Genomic DNA, 13,601 nt, shown 5'->3' with positions numbered 1-13,601 from the left:
ACCTGGCATGGCTGCAGCATTAAATATGCTTAACCTGTTATGTTTGGTTCTCAAATGAAAGAAGGAACAAGGGTTAAAGAATAGGACTAGGGTTTGGTAATGATTTGCAGACAACTGGTAGAAACTGAGATCAGTATAAAACAGACCCAGGAGGCAGACGTAGTTTATGAAGTAAGAAGAATAATGATACAGATAATTAGGAGAATTATATTTGTTCCTCTTTCTCTAAAGCAGCAGATGCCAGCTGTTAGAAGTTGAATATTAAAACTGGTGTCCCAGTAGTATGATCCTATACAAAGGAACCTCAGTTGTAATATCATGAAACAATGTTCTTAAGAATATGAACATTCTTATGTTTCTTCTTCAATACTTTGCTAAGCTTTTGCTGCAGCTAGAGGCAGACTACTGTGTCCCAGCTGGGTCAGGCTTTGGTGAATTCTTTGAAAGCTAAATAAGAACACATATGGCTTTTTTTCCCCGCTGAAATTAATCTTTCTTCCACAAAGAATTCTGTCACTTACAGTTTTTCTGGCAAACTAAAATGTTTTAACATTCCATATTTTAATTACTATTTGTTCACTTCATAATATGCATAATATAGTTTAATGTTTGAGAAAGGCATTTTTAAAATCCAGTCAGTAATAAATTCCTGTTATTGCTTGATAAGATCAGCTGCTTTAAAGAGAGAATCTCTCTTCTCCTCTCTTTTCTTCTAATAGAAGGATTGCCATACTGAGAAAAAAGAAATATTAACTCATTTAGGTGCTCAGGGGTATATAAGACTCAAGAAAATTTCGTATGTTCTGACAACAGAACTTGAAGTATTGTGTTAAATCTTTGATAAGTAACTGGTTTTTTTTTAATTAATGCATTATTTCCAAAGAAAGAACTTAAAGAGAAGCCATTTATTTTTATATACCTACATATCCGTATATTCACAGAGAATCTTTGTAATGTGTCTTTCTTCTTAAGGGTAGTTATCTGTCTTGAATTAGAAATATATGTACACATATGCAGATGCTATTAATGTGTATGCATAGTAAATTTACCATGCTCTGATTAGCAGTGGGAGCCAGCTTCAGTTTCAAAGAGCCATAATTAAACACTGGCCTGAGTTCTATCCCAAACTCAGGGAAAAATAGACCAAACTGATTGACCTAACTAGACCTTTGCTGCCCCCTCACAAACAGTGAATCAAGTCCCTGTTGTGGAGGGACTTGGAAAGAGGAGAGGAAAGGAGAAATGTAGGCTGTAATAATATCTGTTTTACCAATTTGCACGAATTTAATGTATTCTTTCTTCTTTTGTTGTGCAGAGCCTGTTAAGTGGTTGAAATGGTTGTCTTGCAGCAGTGTTTGACTCACTGCCAGCTGGTGGCAGCCCTGGGCACCTCCTGCCTCTCTTGTCCTCTGTGCAAGAGCTGGTCTTCAGCCAGCCCCTCACTGACTGAAGTCATTCTTCAACATTTCTTCTTGCTGGTCAGAAGCAGGGCACTTTAGTGACATTTCTGGTCCTTAGAGAATGTCACAGAATACTGCACTACACAGATTCTGCTATCTACAGATGTCACAAGTGGCATTTCCTTTACTTGGTATGTCAGTTTACTAAATTTGAAGGCTGAGATATTTGATTAGAATAAAGGCTTGTCACAAGGTCTCTTTCACTCAAAACCATTATTTTGCACCAATAAAAGTATGAGTTTCCTTTTATAGTTTTTCAGGATGACTTTCTGTTGTCACTTAAATCTTAGACCATTTGGTTTACATATTTGCATTGCTGGCATGAGGAAATCAAAGAAAAGTATGTTAAACATGATACAAAACAACTAAATATTCCATTTTAGAAGTATTTTGCTTCTCAGTTTGTGTCTTTGGATGTCTATCTAAATTCATATGTCCACCTACTGTAATGATTTTACTGTGCTTTTCACATCTGCTAGCACATACTGTGGTCTCCAAGGTGAGGGGATTACTGAATCTCAAAATCTGAAAGACCTGAGGTTGCTGCTACTCCCTGCCTGCAAAGGATTCACAATAGGCATGTATTCAAACACAAGCATGTACCACGTGTACACACACATGCACATCTGGACACACATAGCACACATATGTATATGTGTCCCAGATATGCTCAGCACTCACACTACCCAAATGGCACCAATGGCCTCTTCCCATTCCACTCAGTGCCTGATTATGAGGAAGTTTTGGTAGTGGGAAAGACCCATGCACACCTGCATGTACCTGCACATGCACACGATGGATCGCTCCTGAAGCTGGGCTCAGGCACCTTATCTATCCATTGGCTGCTCGTGGATCCAAATCTTCCCAGCTGTCACACCTGGAAAAATGAGCCACTGAGATCCCAGCTGCTGGTACACTCCTCTCAACTTTCACACCCACACTTATTCCGGGTGCTGACATTCAGACCCTCATAAACACACCTGAGTTGAGAATGGAAGGTAGTAAGAGGGCAGAGTAGACTGTGATGACAACATGGTATGAACAGATGTGTGGTGAACAGCCAGCCACCTGTTTGCATGTTCCTTTTATTATCTTATTCTTCTAATTTTGTCCATGCTTGTTCCTCCCCAATACACCTTGGTCCCTCCCTCCCATTTTCCACCTTTATTTCCTCCCCCTAACCATCCTACAATGTCCTGTGTGATCTCATAATATGCCCTGTACCTCTGGTCAGTAAAGCCCCTCAGTTAGAAAGGTGACTTCCAGAGCTTCTGTGTTGGCTCAAGGTGGTGGCTTGTCCCATCTTGATATGGGTGGAGGCTGAGACTCTCCTGGGATCACTGTGGGAAACCCTGGAGTTCATTTCTCAAAAGGGTTATTTGGGCTCCTGTATCTGGCACTGAGCCTCTCTGCTCCTTCCTGCATATATGTGTGTATGTGTAGGAGATTTTAAGCACATAAACTGACATTCATATCTCCTTCTCTGCTGGTAAATTAAACTTTTTTTTTGGGAAACCATTCAGACACAAAATAGAGGAAGACATTCCAAATGGTCTTAGCCTTGCCGTATCAAGGCAGGGGAAGGGTCCTGAGAAAGATGCAATAAATGGATGTCAGAAAGAAAAGTATAGCATATCAAAATAAAAAGGTGAATTATTATGTTTGGATAAGAAGGCATTATTTTTTATGAAAAATTTTGGGAGTGCTCATTATGAAGCAAAAAGAACCAGGAGCAATATTTGAAGGAATACTAAAATGAAGGTTGAGTTTGATGTACTTGGAGAGTACTAGTGTTTTAGTGGGATTCACCAGATAATGAAATATTCACAACTAGGCTTAGGAATGTCAGTCTGTTGGTTAAAGGTCAGTTCTGAATAAGTAGCTAAAGGGGGCTAATTTGCAGTGATGGGATTAATTTTCCAAGACTATGATGAGAACCCACTGTTGTCATTCTCTTAGTTATCTCTGAGAGAACAATTTAGGGAACCTCTGATGAAAATGTTACACCAAATTTATAATAGGCTTTGTAAAGATTTCCAGGAGTTCTTTAGAGAAAATCCACGGCACCTTGATCCACATGTTTGTTTCTTGCTTTGTTTTTCTCTTGGTACTGTTACAGGGCTTCTTGACTCAGCATGATATTGTCACCCTACAACACGCTAGTGAGCTGGCTCCTGTCAGCTAACTCTGAGGAGTGGTCAGCTGAGGATTCAGCTATTCTGTTTAAAAGCAAGACCTTCTTCTAACTTGCTGTCATTCTGTATCCCCTCAAATGTAATTTGAATGAATGCTTATATGATCTCTGTGCACTATCCAATCCACTAGCTGGAATCTTTTTGGAAGTATACCATCGATCCAGAGGCTAGGATGTACAGCCAGCCTGTTTTGAAGCAAAAGATGGAAAAGAATGTCTTATAGCCACAGTGAACTGACTACATTTAAATGCACAAGTATTTTGAAAGTGGTCTTTATTGTTCAATAGTGGAATAGAGGGAAACTAGGGCATTTGCCCATGCTTCCAGTCTTCCAATTTATGGCATGTCTGTAAGCATTACTAACTATGCCAGCTGTCTTCAGCCCCTGTTCTTGGGGCACAATGACAACTCCATTTTCTATTTTCCTTGCTGCAGTGTTGCAGAAGTCAACCTTTGCCATTCTTTCATCTGCTGTGAGGCAAAGGGTGTCAAGAGTTTGAAAGAGCACAGAAGTATTCTCTTAGAACTTTCTTATCTTTGATGGCAATCTGAATTTCTGCTTCCCATTTGTTTTTTAATCTGCTGTGACTTCTCCATTTCACACTGCTTTGAATTTCAGAGAGAATGGCTATTTGTCTTTTAAATACATCTGTTTTTTCCTCTTGCAGTTTGGTAATTTATTTTCACTGTCAGAGTAAGGCAGACTGTTGCATATCAGCATAGGGCTTTTTTTAGATGTGCATGTTTGTAAGGCATTTTGAGAACTTGCTTTTTTTTGTGGATTGTTTAGAATAATTCTGATCTGATTCAGAGATGTGATTTTTTTCCATCTAAATTATTTATATATATACATACCCATTTAACATAGAAAATATCAAACTCCTTCTAGAGTGAGAGCTAGAAAAATTCAAGTAATACAGTGACTCATTTCACATCCATGCTTGATGGAAGCAAATAGTGAGTTTGATTTTACTGGACATACATAAGTTTATTGAAGCTATAAGTGATCAAGTGATGAGCAGGTAAAATCAGATGTGAAATGCAACAAAATTTTTTTTTTAAATTTATATTTTTTATATTCTTATCCATGTGAGTGAATAGGGAAAACTTATTTCATTTTAATCCAAACTTCTATTCCCACTTGATTTACTATCATGATGTGGTAAACATTATATAGTGTTTGGTACCATCACTACCATAAAGGTAGGCTTTTGTTTCTTTCATACCACAAGAGTAATAAATAAGGGACATTTTTATTGGTCAGAATACAGGCTTTCTTCACAAATAAAAAAATGATATGTCATCTGGATAGGACGTGCATCCTGTGTTTGATGGTCTATTCACATATGAAACCTTTGGTATGGTCTATGAAACAGACCTTGGAAAGACAGTAAACATCTGAGTATGAGTAAAAGCTACTGATCTATTATATTACTATTGGTGTTGAATACTAAGGTGTTTGAAACCAAACTCCACAGGTTCTTGACAGCAACACAAAATTGCCTTTGAGAAACTATATCAAAGTAGGTTTTAGTTGTAATCCTTATAATGCTTGTATCGCCTCTACTAATGACTATGCAAATGTGTTCTACCACAACAACAAGCAACAGTAATAAAAACACCTGCTTTAACAAGGACAAATATTCTTTCTAACTTTTCTTTCTATAGCGCTGTAAATCTTTCCAAGTACCTGCATTACACCAACATACAAACAGTCTGAATGTTCCGGTTTTAGCTAGTGCAAATACAGATGAGCAACAATCATTTCATTTTACCGGAGTTTCATCATTTTATAGGGGCATAGATTTTTATTCTCAGAATTTCATAAAAAAGAACATCACATTCAACATTGTGGTAAGCCTTCTGGTAATAAATCAGATAGACCCTGCCTGTATTTCTGTAGTTCAGAGAAAAGTACACCTGCTTTCTGTAATATTTGAAGTCTAACTTTAAATCAGCTAACAGATTCCTCTTTCTCTAGGAAATTCTAACAGTTGATTTTTTTTAACCTTAATAGAAGCAAATACCTTGCTTAAAACATTTTTTTTTTGAAGAACAAGGAAATTAAATACATTGTATTTAGACATTTTGTAAAATGCGCAATTAATTGTAACAATAAAGTTAAACCCACTTTGATTTAACGTCATTCTGATCTCATGTTACTTTCATGGGGTTTACCCCATAAATCTTGGTAATATATGTTAAATTTGGGGCTTTGGTGTATAAGTATAAATTCAGTAAGCCTTCCTAATAAGTAAATTTAAAAGAAGAGGCATTCATTTCTTATTTTCTTGAATTCTATCTTGTTGAAGAGAAATTTTCTTTCATATTTCATGAAAATTTTTCTGAAAATTGATTAAAAACTGTTAATACAAAACTGTATTTTTAAAACTGTCATACTGAGAATTTTGTGCCCAGGTTTAATTTTTTATTTGAAGAGCATTTTCCTTTTTAACAATCCAGAATTCTCAGGCTGTTTTGCTCGGGATATAATTACAGATGCTTGTTCTCTGTATATAAAATGTTCTTCAGAGCTTTGAAACCCTGTTCAAATTTTTGAAAACATTTTTAGTTGCCTAAACCAAAGTTATTGATTTTTTGAAAAGAGTATTAAAACTGAAATTACTCATAGAAACAGTCTGACAAGCTCTAATTTAAACTCCTCTAAAAATTTTACAAAATCAATGTGTTTTATTGAGTTCTATCAAAAATGTTTGATTTCTATAATTATTTCCAACCTGACCAAAAAAAACTCCCACGTAAATAGCTACATTATTTCTGATGAACTCATGTAGTCAGACCAAGTTTATAGCAATAATGTGATGATGAGAACAATGTTTTGAAAGATGGTGCACATTTTTAGACATGGAATTTCTGCCTCTCAAACATTATCTTTGTGACTGCTTTGACCACAGAGTCCAATACTGAAGGAATCTAAAAACCCCACATGCTACATACACTCTCCATGAATTTATTATCAGAGGTAGAATAGGCAGAATATTCAGGAAGAGGGAGATCTAGCCTCTTCCATGCTGGGGACTAAACACACTCAGGTATATTGGAGCACTTACGACCACTGTTCAGTGTAGTGTGGTCAGGTCAGCTGTGCAGCTGTGCACCTTCCCTTTTTTATCTTCCTGTTTTCAAGCCCTGAATCTTTTAAATATTACAAGTGCTGCTTTGAGACACTGTGTAGCAAGTTTGCACTACTGCTGTCTGGTTCTGTGCTGATTACTTGGCATCTTTTTGCCAGGGGCAGATATAACCAGAAATCAGTAGAACAGAAAAAAGGAAAGTGTTGGTTATTACTTTTTTCTGTTTCAGTATGCAGTAATGCAAAACAATGGACAAATTTATACTCTTTCTAAAAGAAAGTTCTGTTTCCAAGTTTATTATGTTTTTCAGAGTTTGTTTTTCTTCGTTTTTTGGGTTTTTTTCTGTGAGAATGGTAAAGCAAAAACCTCAGCATTATCACCCTCCATCTCACTCCCACACAAAACCTGGCTTATTGTCATGTACTGTCATGACTTAGTTTGTCAACTAAAGAATGAGGGGAAAGATGGGGAAAAGGAGTGCTGAAGTAGGCCGTGTTGCCATATATTCAGAAAGGTTAGCTTTCTGATATGAGAGACCTGAGTTCTCAAGCTGACATCTGCTCTGGACCAGCCTCTCAGAGTTTCAGTCCCTGTGGATTATGTAGGGTTTCTCGGAGCTAGCTGCCTGATCCAAGCAGTGATGTTCACAGAGCAGTATTTCTGGTAGTGGAAGGGGACACCTCGTTCCCAGGTAGAAAAGATGTTGAGGGAAAAAAGGGAAGATGCCAGGGCCATGTGTCTTCTCTGGCACTCCTCTTTGGCATCTACATATGGACCTTGAACACCTCAGCAAGGACAGAATGTCATACCAAGAATTTCAAAAAGATAGAGAGGACAAATTAAAACTTAGATGATGCACTTTCAGCTTCCCTTGTTCTGTCACATTATATGTATGCCTTTGATGCCGTTTCAAGTTTCCTTGTTTCATCACAATTTATGTATGCCTTAGACATGAGAAGGTCAGAAAAGGAAGAAGGAGCCCTGTGGATAACTAAAAGTTGCAGATCCTTAATGTGAAAAGCTGATGTTGCTTAGCTGATGGGAAATGGGAGTCACAGAAGGAATAGAGGTAGATTATTGCCAAAATTCATTTCAGATATATTATTGCCAAAATTCATTTCAGCTTTTGGATGTTGGATTCTTGCACCTTCCTAGAAGAGAGATGAGACCAAATTTGTGCTTCTGACTGGCAGAAGTCTAGCCCATGTCTAGATTGGTGCTGTTATCACAAAAAAACCCCACTAATTTTTGTTCTTTTTGAGAAATGTGGCTCCTAGTGTAAAGCTTCTGAGATGAAGTTCACTTTTTAAATGCACATTAATCACTGAAATAGCTTGATGGTAATGAATTAGAGCCCTGTTTCCCACTGGAGCTGACTCAGCCCTCACTGAGTGGTCCCATGCAGAGACTGTCTGTGAAGATTGGCTATTCCCACCCTTCTCTTGGTCTGTTTTATCATTGACTGGCTGAGTAAGGAAAGAGATTTGTCATTTTATGTAGAACATTAAGCTAGATAGAACAACGGCTGGGTTTGTTTCATTGTATTATCTGATGAAGTAGAAATGAGTACTGCTTTAGGGTAGAGCAGGGTTTAGAAAACCAGTAACTTTTTATGTATTTAGAGGAGTCATTGAAGATATGAACAGAAGGGTTTGCAGAGCAGCTAAAAGGACTTCTCTGACCAAAGACATTAAAATCATATACCCCTAATTTCAAAGTGAAGTAATGATTCGGGATTATTTTTTTCTAAACTGTAGCTGATATGATATGCTAACTTATTTGACAAAATAATTTATCTATTGCAATGACTTTATTTTTTTAATCTATTATATTTCAGTTAATTCATTAAATTTTAAATCTCTCACCTCCTCAACCATTTCTTCCCTATAAACTAGTTCTATGCTAGAAGAGGGAACCTCTGTGCTCTTTAAAATAACCATTTAGATTGGCAATGCAGAAGGTGCACTAATTAATGTAATCAAACCCATAAGCCATTACTGCAAGCTTGAAATGGACAATTTAATGGACTGAGTTTTATGCACTATCTAATGAAAGTTGACCCTTTTGGTTAATCAGAATTCATAGTAACTCAGCAATGTCTAAGTGTTGCATAAAATTCTTTACCTGAAGCTGGCAAATAGACTGTGGTTAAAAGAGGAGAGAAAGGGAAAGCAATAAAAGAGACCTCATAATAATAAAAAAGCCCTCATAAAAGTCCATCATATGCATTTATTCATGTTAGATATGTGAGACTATTCAATATGCTTTAGAGAAGGAACTATTTCTGAAAGAAAAAGGAAATCCATAGTTAGAAAGACACGAGTGGTATTTTAATATAAGTGCTGCAAGTCATTAGTTCCTGGCTTATTAGGACCAATATAATTCTTCCACTTAGACTTCGACTAAACAGCCATTAGTTAAGCAAAGTGTCCTAACAGCACTTCACATCCAAGGCTAATTTCACGTCAAAGGTATAACTGGTGATATAGGAACATAAAGGGTTCAATAATGATTTATGACTTTTAAGTACATTTGTACGGGGAAAAATGCGGGGTGCAGAGGTTCAGGGACATCACACCATAACCAATATGATCCACTGAAGCCATGTTTATTATCCCTAAAGAGACTGTATTTATAATAATTCTCTACTGTCCTCACATCTCTAGCTAATACATGATTGGTTAACCCTTGCTGTTCACACGTCTAAAATAGGATGCCGATTGGATCGTCTAATTTTTCATGTGTCTTTGTTGTCGTCTGGCCCACCCATGACTTCTCTTTTTTCTTACTTTCCCAAGCTCACTGACAAACTTGCTGAGTCCTGATGACTCTTCTTCTTGTATCTTTTTCAAGGATATACTGACCCCATTTCTGAATATGTCCATCAGTCTTTGTGAAGGTATCCATTGTCCATTATTCCAAGCAGGCTGGATTGTGCATCAGCAGAATATGGCCATTGTCCTGCAAAAACTTCTCCATCTGCAAAAAGTCCTCAACACACATTCAGTCATTTTTCATTTTCATTGTTGAATTTACTGAATGTTAGGACAAAGCATGATGGCCTTGTGTTTTAAAGTAGTGGAATAAATATTGCCAGAAAGAAGTAACAAAACTGAGATAATCTTAAAAATATAGGAGGTTGACGGCAAAATTTTAAGATTGAAAAACCATGAAGAGACTGAATCTGTGCTCCACTGAGGTAACAAGAGATGTTAACAAAGATCTGAATTTACTCATGATTGCTTATAAGGCTAACCTTTACTTCCTTATACCCATGAACCTTTATTTAAATCTGTAATAATTGAGGTTAGTAACTTTTTTCAATTCTCTGTAAACTGAGATCTGTGAATGTTTCATTTTAAGGTCTTGTTATTTTTTAATAAAAATCTTAATTCTTAATGGCCTTAAAAATGTAGGGACAAAAAATACCCTAATGGTCACCATTTTTTTTTTTTTACAGATGAGAAAATAAAAGAAAATAAAAATAGTTCTTTACTTCCTGCTCACAGTAAAAAGTCTCTGTGTTAGGAACATTGTAATAATACTCACAGATGCCTGATTTTATAAATTCAGTCATGGGTGATTTTACTTTGTGAATAATGTCATTTGTATAGCAGTACATATATGATATGCACTTGACAATCGTCTTCAAGATTTCCTTCACAAAAGTGGTACCTAGTTTTAATAGAAAGAAAAAAATCACAATTATATCTAATTTCAGGATTACATTATCCATACTTTAAATGACTGATAAATGGAGGCTATCACCCAATATGTAATGAGTATGTGTACAAAGAAATAGTCACTGACAGCCTGTGAGTGCCTTGTAGCCACTTCTTAAATGTAGCTAAGAATTTTGTAATATTGAATTTGTATTTTCATTATATTAAACATTGTTAGAAGGAAAAGTCTTACTGCATTTTTTGCTACTATTTGTGAAATAATGCAAATTTACTCACATAATTGCAATAGTAAGAGAGTACTGATGAATCTTTAGTATTTTTTCTTTGAAATTTTTAGGTTTAACTTATATCCATTCTTTTTTGGGGGATCAGGAATCATAGGTGGGTACACAAATAAAAAACTGACTTCTGAGTTTCAGGGATTTACATTTTTCCTACAAGTAGTGTTTACATTCCTGTGAGTTATTTTCCTAAAGATTAAAAGTGTTTCAAAATTATTTACATTACTGAACCTAAATTCAAATTCTGAAAACTGGTGATTTTAGACTGTTTCATTAGCACTTCATATACAGTGTAAATAGAATTTACAAACATTCTAGTTCTCTAACCCACTGCTATTGGAGGCAGGGGTTTAATAGGCTTGATTCCTTTGACAACACTCATATTTGCAAAGACTGTTAAGAACATGAGATCAATAAAATTAAATTATTAAACACTAGTGCTTAGAACAAGCACAATCAGATGCTTCCTCTTACTTCAGATAATACATATCACATTTATACCAAAGACTTCTACACAAATAATGCTTTCCAGGTAATTTAATCTCTCAGTTTATTTCTACATGGGAATACAAAATGCAAGAGGACAAATTGTCTCCTTATTAACCCGTTGGATATGAAATATCTCTGTTCATTTAATGGTTTTCACTGAAATTAGCTTTCTGTGAGGAAAGACAGATTTTGACCTCTTTGCCTTCCACAATTCAGAAATCACAATTAGTCAGGTAAGAAAGCTGTTGGGTAGAAAAGCTCTCCGACAGTTTGTGTAGAACCTGCAGACGGCTTCAATAGCTTCTCAAAGTTCCTGGAGGTTAATATTTGCAAGCAACTTAAGTAACTCTCAGTTCCCTCCTCCTGTCTTCTGTTTCATGAAGTACTCATAAATATGTGGCTGTATAGACAAAAGATGGATGCAAGCATAGCAGGGATTATCCTTTAGCATTGTTATTTTATATTCGCTTGTTTCAATGTCTTTTCATATAAGAAAGCCTCAATTTAAATTTTTAATTGTGTTTAAATGCATTTTTATTGCTATAAAGAGTGTGTTGTGAGTGCTATGCAACCTCTTTCCCTAAAATAAAAGACCTGACAAATAGGACTTCTCTACATAGAGGGCTCCTCAGCAATCAGATTGATTCTCTGGGCTCTGTGTTTATGCAGGAGAGAGACAGAACCAACCCATTTTCAAGGAAAGTCAGTCAGCACAACTGCTCATCTTGCTACACATTTCCTTATCTCAGCATAATTTCAATCTTGGTCTCTATCAATATCTGTATTAAAGAAAACTGGCTGGTTTGTTCTTATCCATGAGTCTTTTAATAAGTTCATTGTCAGCCCTGGCCAATCAGCACTTCAGGCATTCTTCCACGGAGAAGTTTGAGGAAGCAAGTGATATTCCAAACCAGAAATATTATTTTTGCTTTCTAAGGAAGCTGGTCAGTGTTTATTTAATTTAAAATTGTATTCCTACCAAACAGTTCATTTCATTTAACTCCTAGAAGTAATGAAGGATAAAATATTAGGGAATGCAGGAACAGAGGACTAAAATACAGAAGTTTGTACATATTTAAATCATACATTCAAATATATTTTATACTCCCTTCTCCACAGCAACAATGAAAGTACCTTTTTTATATTTACATTTTTTTTCCCTAGAAATAGATATCTATGGCTCCTTTTATCAACTCTTGGTGAGATAAAGCAGTCAGTGCATGAACCAGAAATGACAGTGATAATATAGTGGCAGAAATTGCATTTTGAAAAATTGGATGCTATCTCAAATCTGCAAGGCAAAATAGACCATCATGCTCCCAAGCAATGAAAGTGAAGGGGAACAAAGCCACACACTTACAAGTAAATAAGTCAATACTGATCTAGTTTGCTGCTTTGCTAATTTAAGTATGTTACTTCATCTCTTCCTACCTCTTTTTTCTTCTGTGGATAAAAGCTGAATGTATTAAAACTAATATGAAAAAGCAATATAAATTGCTTTTTCAGGAAATCCTTTTTCCTTCCTGAACTTTCTGTTTATAAAAGCTGTTAGGGCAGTGAATTAAAAAAGGATTAAATTCTGTCACTGTATAAATGCAATAAGAATTATATAATTAAACCAGTTGATCCAAACATCTGAACACTGTGGACAAATTCTCAGATGTAAAAATGCACTCTAGAATATAGATTTTTTTTTTTTTTTTAATGTGAATCAATACTCAATGCAACAGGAAAGCACATTTAGAAAATGATGCAGAAGCTGGGATTCTAAAGTACATCTTAAATCTTGGAGCAAAGTTAAGACATCATCACACAGACTTCACTGCCCTAGTCTAGAGAAACCAGATTGTTTCCTAGTGTCTTCAAGAAGAATTCAATCCTACTTGTCAGCTCTGGCACACAAAATGAGAATTCCTCTAAAATGTTGGAATTTTCCCAAAATTTGAAATTTTCTGAGGGTTAAGTTTTGGTCTCTGACACAAGGTTAAGTCCACAGCAGTAATGCTAAAATTGAGATAGGTATTGCTAGAACTAGAAATTTTGAGATTCAGTCAGAAGGTAAGTGTTTCATTCAGGTCCTTCATTATTTTTATACCCTGCTCTCTCCTAGAATTGCTGACATAAATTTATTAGCCTCTTTTCCTGGCTCAATTTATCATATTCTTTCTTTATGAGAGGTTGAGTGTGGTTTTGTTTGTGGGGTTTGTTTGTTTGGGTTCTTTATTTTTTTGTTCATTTGGTTGGTTTGGTTTGGTTTTGGTTTTGTTTATCTGCTTATCTGGTTTTGCTTAGGATTGCAAGAGACACAAGAGGAACTTCTAGAAAAATACTGTGGGGACCTTTATAAAGTATCCCTTTTCTAACTCAATCTTCTTCAAAATGATTGAACTGTCTGGAA

The sequence above is a fragment of the Haemorhous mexicanus genome, chromosome 1 (genome assembly GCF_027477595.1).
Source record: "Haemorhous mexicanus isolate bHaeMex1 chromosome 1, bHaeMex1.pri, whole genome shotgun sequence".
In the NCBI taxonomy this organism is placed as follows: domain Eukaryota; kingdom Metazoa; phylum Chordata; class Aves; order Passeriformes; family Fringillidae; genus Haemorhous; species Haemorhous mexicanus.
Note: the sequence above shows the minus strand (reverse complement) of the source record.